Below are 6,000 nucleotides of genomic sequence, written 5' to 3' on the forward strand. Positions count from 1 at the left end.
CCCCTTTGATAGATTTTGTGGAGGAAAGTGCTTTTCCGCTTGGGACAGTGGAAATAATAGAGTTTTTCTTGCACCCCGTTGTGGCTTTGCACCCTGTTTTCCCATTGGTTTTTTGGCTGTTTAGACTTTACCTGGGCTGATAAACCGCGTGAAATCCACGGCCAAAAAATCTTATTTTTCTGCCTTTTTGAGAGATTTCAAGTTAGTTTGTCCCTGGTTTGCAGGCCGTCTGCCAGCAGAAGAAGAGGCCACGTGCGACCCCCAAAGACAAGCCCCCGCCGGGGCGTCACCACCCGCAGCCCCACAGCGCCTGCGTCTCCTCCGGGGATGCTGGGACCTCCCTGTGCTGGGACTTGCCCTGAGGTGAGTGCGGAAGGTCAGCCCTCCCTTTTTCTTCCCCAAATGCCTCGTTTGGGTTCAGAAAAGCACCCTGGGCGGGGGGGGGGACGGACACGGGGGCAGAAGGGAAGGGCAGCTGGAGGATTGCCCTTGCCCAGGTGCCTCTTGGTGGTTTTATTTGACTTTCAACCCCCAACGTTCTGTCTTTTTGGAGTCGGGGAGACCTTCCCCGGAGCCGTGAGGTTCAGAGCGGCCCCTCCTTGTGCAAAACCCTCAGGTTTCCCCTTTTTGCCCAGGACAAACTCAAGTTCCATTGAGTTTTGTGGCCCGAGGCTTGCCCACTCCAGTCCCTCACAGCCAGCAAAATGCCTCCAGTTTTAATTTGACCTCATTTGCAGTGATCGCCCAATTAATTCTCCTAATTTAACCCCTCCAAAATCCATCCTCTTTAACCACCAGCATCCAGACCGGTGTCGTTTCTATGAAGCTGGGTCTAATGGATTTCTAGAGGAAGGACTTACAAATCCCTTTTTCCTTTGTTCTGCTGCCTTGTCCCTAAGGGCAGTTTCCCACGGGGTCCTATTTCCTAACTCCTTGAAGAGCTGGAAGTTTGCTTTCTTAAAATGTGGCGTCCTAACTGTGCTTCTCGTGGGCTTCCAACTTGTGAAGAGAGTGAACTGCACTAGAGCATGATGACTGCAGCCCATGGACTAGGGGATTGGGGGATGGAAAGGGCCCCCGGGGTTTCGCTTTGCTCCTTTTGCTTCTAGAAAAGGCCCAAATGGCTCAATGCCCGCCTTCTGGCCCGGGGCAGCCGCAGGGGTGAAGTGGTAGCCGGAGGGTCCCTCTCCAGAGCCATGATTTCCCTGAGAAGGGGGAAATTTTGTGGGGGATGGAGTGGTGTGTGAGGAGGAGGAGGGCAAGGAAGGCTAAAGGAGGGTCTTGGCGGAAAGATTTTTATCCCCAGCGTGGTTTTGTCAGATTTTTTGGGCAGAACCTCCAGGATTTTGGGGTTCTTTTGATGGAGGATGAGGCAAAAGTCCACGTTGAGCCGTGGGAATGAGGGCGACCCCTGGGAAAACGGGAGGAGGGAACTGGGGGTGGGGGTGGGTGTCGCTCGGCCCCTTCTCCACAGCGTGTTTTTGGGTGGAGGGTGCCCCATATGGGCCAGAAGCCCCCCCAAACGCCCAGTGCTGTCCCAGTAAAGCACTGGTTTTGCTGACGTCCCAGGCCGTTGCCGGCCTCCCGCGTTCCACACAACATTCCGAGGCGGCGGTCGCTCGCTGGCCGTGGCTGTGGCAGCTTCCTACCGCTGTGGAGAGTGACATTCAGCAGTTGGATTGTTTTTTTGGGGAAAACCCCCAAATTGTCCTGCCCGATGGGGCCCAAAAAGCCTCCAGTGGCCGAAGGGTAACGCTGGGGGTGGGAAGGGGCAGTGGAAGTTGGTGGCGGAAGACTGAGTGATGTTTTGCTGGGAAATAGGGACCGGTTTTGCCCCACCTCACCACGTTTTCCCTCTTCTGAAGCGTTTGTTGCGCCGTATCCATTCCCGACGTGCCTTCCTCCCCCTCCTCTTCCTCCCCCTCCTCTTCCTCCCCCTTTCAGCCGCATCAATGTCGGGGAGCAGTTGCAGGCGGAGCTGCCTGCCCTGCGGGACAGATCCCTCTTGGAAGAGGAGGAGGAAGGAGCCTCCCTGGTTTGGAAGCCCTGGGGTGACATGGAAAGCAAGCCCGAGCTGCAGGAGAAAGGTTTCTCTTCAGGCTTTTCTTGTGGGAAAGGGGCAAATTCCCCCTTTTCAGAGTTACTTGATAGGGCGTTTGGGTTCTCTCCCGTCTTGTCTTGGCCGCGTAGCGTTGGAGTGAAGGAGATGGCTCGTTTTTGGGAGGAAAGTGGCTAGATAAGAGCCGCTGGTGCTCTCGGGAGCATCTTCCATGAGAAAGGGGGGGTTTTGGCGGTCCCAGCTCATCTGCAGCCAGGGAGGAGTTTCTCTCTGGAGATCCCGCTCCCAAAGCTCTTGAAAGAGCCTTTTTTTTGTCCATCAGAAGACTTTTGGCCTCATCCAGAAGGAGGTAAAGCCGTTGGAGCGGGGCGGAGCTGGTTAGCGGGGAGGCTTTTAACCCAGAAAGCCCTATTTTCAATCCCCCGTTGGAATCCTGTCCTTAGGACCCTTCTTCCTGCTCAAAACCCAGCGGGAGAAGACATCATTGCCCTCCTTTGTAATGACAAGGGAGTCTTTAATATTCCTGGATTTCTCCCCGTAGATCCAGAGGCAAACCGTGGCCCAGTGTGTTGACTCTTGTTACTTCTGGAGGAAGACAGTGCGATTTGGGTGCACCTGACCTCGCCTGCTGGAGAAAAGGGTCAAGAGAGTCCGGGATGAGGTGGAAAAAGCCAAAGGCGAGGTAAAAAAGCTGCTGGGGGGGTTTGTTTCCTCGACGAATCCATCTGCTCAAACGTTCCTTGCCAGGAAAGAGGGATTTGCTTCACGGAAAGAGATATTATTTTAATTTTTGGTGGGCGGGGGAAGGGGGTGGCTGTGTGGCTTCAGTGCGTGGGAATTGCACCTTTTCAGCCCCTTTGATAGATTTTGTGGAGGAAAGTGCTTTTCCGCTTGGGACAGTGGAAATAATAGAGTTTTTCTTGCACCCCGTTGTGGCTTTGCACCCTGTTTTCCCATTGGTTTTTTGGCTGTTTAGACTTTACCTGGGCTGATAAACCGCGTGAAATCCACGGCCAAAAAATCTTATTTTTCTGCCTTTTTGAGAGATTTCAAGTTAGTTTGTCCCTGGTTTGCAGGCCGTCTGCCACCAGAAGAAGAGGCCACGTGCGACCCCCAAAGACAAGCCCACGCCGGGGCGTCACCACCCGCAGCCCCACAGCGCCTGCGTCTCCTCCGGGGATGCCGGGACCTCCCTGTGCTGGGACTTGCCCTGAGGTGAGTGCGGAAGGTCAGCCCTCCCTTTTTCTTCCCCAAATGCCTCGTTTGGGTTCAGAAAAGCACCCTGGGCGGGGGGGGGGACGGACACGGGGGCAGAAGGGAAGGGCAGCTGGAGGATTGCCCTTGCCCAGGTGCCTCTTGGTGGTTTTATTTGACTTTCAACCCCCAACGTTCTGTCTTTTTGGAGTCGGGGAGACCTTCCCCGGAGCCGTGAGGTTCAGAGCGGCCCCTCCTTGTGCAAAAGCCTCAGGTTTCCCCTTTTTGCCCAGGACAAACTCAAGTTCCATTGAGTTTTGTGGCCCGAGGCTTGCCCACTCCAGTCCCTCACAGCCAGCAAAATGCCTCCAGTTTTAATTTGACCTCATTTGAAGTGATCGCCCAATTAATTCTCCTAATTTAACCCCTCCAAAATCCATCCTCTTTAACCACCAGCATCCAGACCGGTGTCGTTTCTATGAAGCTGGGTCTAAAGGATTTCTAGAGGAAGGACTTACAAATCCCTTTTTCCTTTGTTCTGCTCCCTTGTCCCTAAGGGCAGTTTCCCAGGGGGTCCTATTTCCTAACTCCTTGAAGAGCTGGAAGTTTGCTTTCTTAAAATGTGGCGTCCTAACTGTGCTTCTCGTGGGCTTCCAACTTGTGAAGAGAGTGAAGTGCACTAGAGCATGATGACTGCAGCCCATGGACTAGGGGATTGGGGGATGGAAAGGGCTCCCGGGGTTTCGCTTTGCTCCTTTTGCTTCTAGAAAAGGCCCAAATGGCTCAATGCCCACCTTCTGGCCCGGGGCAGCCGCAGGGGTGAAGTGGTAGCCGGAGGGTCCATCTCCAGAGCCATGATTTCCCTGAGAAGGGGGAAATTTTGTGGGGGATGGAGTGGTGTGTGAGGAGGAGGAGGAGGGCAAGGAAGGCTAAAGGAGGGTCTTGGCGGAAAGATTTTTATCCCCAGCGTGGTTTTGTCAGATTTTTTGGGCAGAACCTCCAGGATTTTGGGGTTCTTTTGATGGAGGATGAGGCAAAAGTCCACGTTGAGCCGTGGGAATGAGGGCGACCCCTGGGAAAACGGGAGGAGGGAACTGGGGGTGGGGGTGGGTGTCGCTCGGCCCCTTCTCCACAGCGCGTTTTTGGGTGGAGGGTGCCCCATATGGGCCAGAAGCCCCCCCAAACGCCCAGTGCTGTCCCAGTAAAGCACTGGTTTTGCTGACGTCCCAGGCCGTTGCCGGCCTCCCGCGTTCCACACAACATTCCGAGGCGGCAGTCGCTCGCTGGCCGTGGCTGTGGCAGCTTCCTACCGCTGTGGAGAGTGACATTCAGCAGTTGGATTGTTTTTTTGGGGAAACCCCCAAATTGTCCTGCCCGATGGGGCCCAAAAAGCCTCCAGTGGCCGAAGGGTAACGCTGGGGGTGGGAAGGGGCGTTGGAAGTTGGTGGCGGAAGACTGAGTGATGTTTTGCTGGGAAATAGGGACCGGTTTTGCCCCACCTCACCACGTTTTCCCTCTTCTGAAGCGTTTGTTGCGCCGTATCCATTCCCGACGTGCCTTCCTCCCCCTCCTCTTCCTCCCCCTTTCAGCCGCATCAATGTCGGGGAGCAGTTGCAGGCGGAGCTGCCTGCCCTGCGGGACAGATCCCTCTTGGAAGAGGAGGAGGAAGGAGCCTCCCTGGTTTGGAAGCCCTGGGGTGACATGGAAAGCAAGCCCGAGCTGCAGGAGAAAGGTTTCTCTTCAGGCTTTTCTTGTGGGAAAGGGGCAAATTCCCCCTTTTCAGAGTTACTTGATAGGGCGTTTGGGTTCTCTCCCGTCTTGTCTTGGCCGCGTAGCGTTGGAGGGAAGGAGATGGCTCATTTTTGGGAGGAAAGTGGCTAGATAAGAGCCGCTGGTGCTCTCGGGAGCATCTTCCATGAGAAAGGGGGGGTTTGGCGGTCCCAGCTCATCTGCAGCCAGGGAGGAGTTTCTCTCTGGAGATCCCGCTCCCAAAGCTCTTGAAAGAGCCTTTTTTTTGTCCATCAGAAGACTTTTGGCCTCATCCAGAAGGAGGTAAAGCCGTTGGAGCGGGGCGGAGCTGGTTAGCGGGGAGGCTTTTAACCCAGAAAGCCCTATTTTCAATCCCCCGTTGGAATCCTGTCCTTAGGACCCTTCTTCCTGCTCAAAACCCAGCGGGAGAAGACATCATTGCCCTCCTTTGTAATGACAAGGGAGTCTTTAATATCCCTGGATTTCTCCCCATAGATCCAGAGGCAAACCGTGGCCCAGTGTGTTGACTCTTGTTACTTCTGGAGGAAGACAGTGCGATTTGGGTGCACCTGACCTCGCCTGCTGGAGAAAAGGGTCAAGAGAGTCCGGGATGAGGTGGAAAAAGCCAAAGGCGAGGTAAAAAAGCTGCTGGGGGGGTTTGTTTCCTGGACGAATCCATCTGCTCAAACGTTCCTTGCCAGGAAAGAGGGATTTGCTTCACGGAAAGAGATATTATTTTAATTTTTGGTGGGCGGGGGAACGGGGTGGCTGTGTGGCTTCAGTGCGTGGGAATTGCACCTTTTCAGCCCCTTTGATAGATTTTGTGGAGGAAAGTGCTTTTCCGCTTGGGACAGTGGAAATAATACAGTTTTTCTTGCACCCCGTTGTGGCTTTGCACCCTGTTTTCCCATTGGTTTTTTGGCTGTTTAGACTTTACCTGGGCTGATAAACCGCGTGAAATCCACGGCCAAAAAATCTTATTTTTCTGCCTTTTTGAG

The sequence above is a fragment of the Numenius arquata genome, unplaced genomic scaffold (genome assembly GCF_964106895.1).
Source record: "Numenius arquata unplaced genomic scaffold, bNumArq3.hap1.1 HAP1_SCAFFOLD_166, whole genome shotgun sequence".
In the NCBI taxonomy this organism is placed as follows: Eukaryota; Metazoa; Chordata; class Aves; order Charadriiformes; family Scolopacidae; genus Numenius; species Numenius arquata.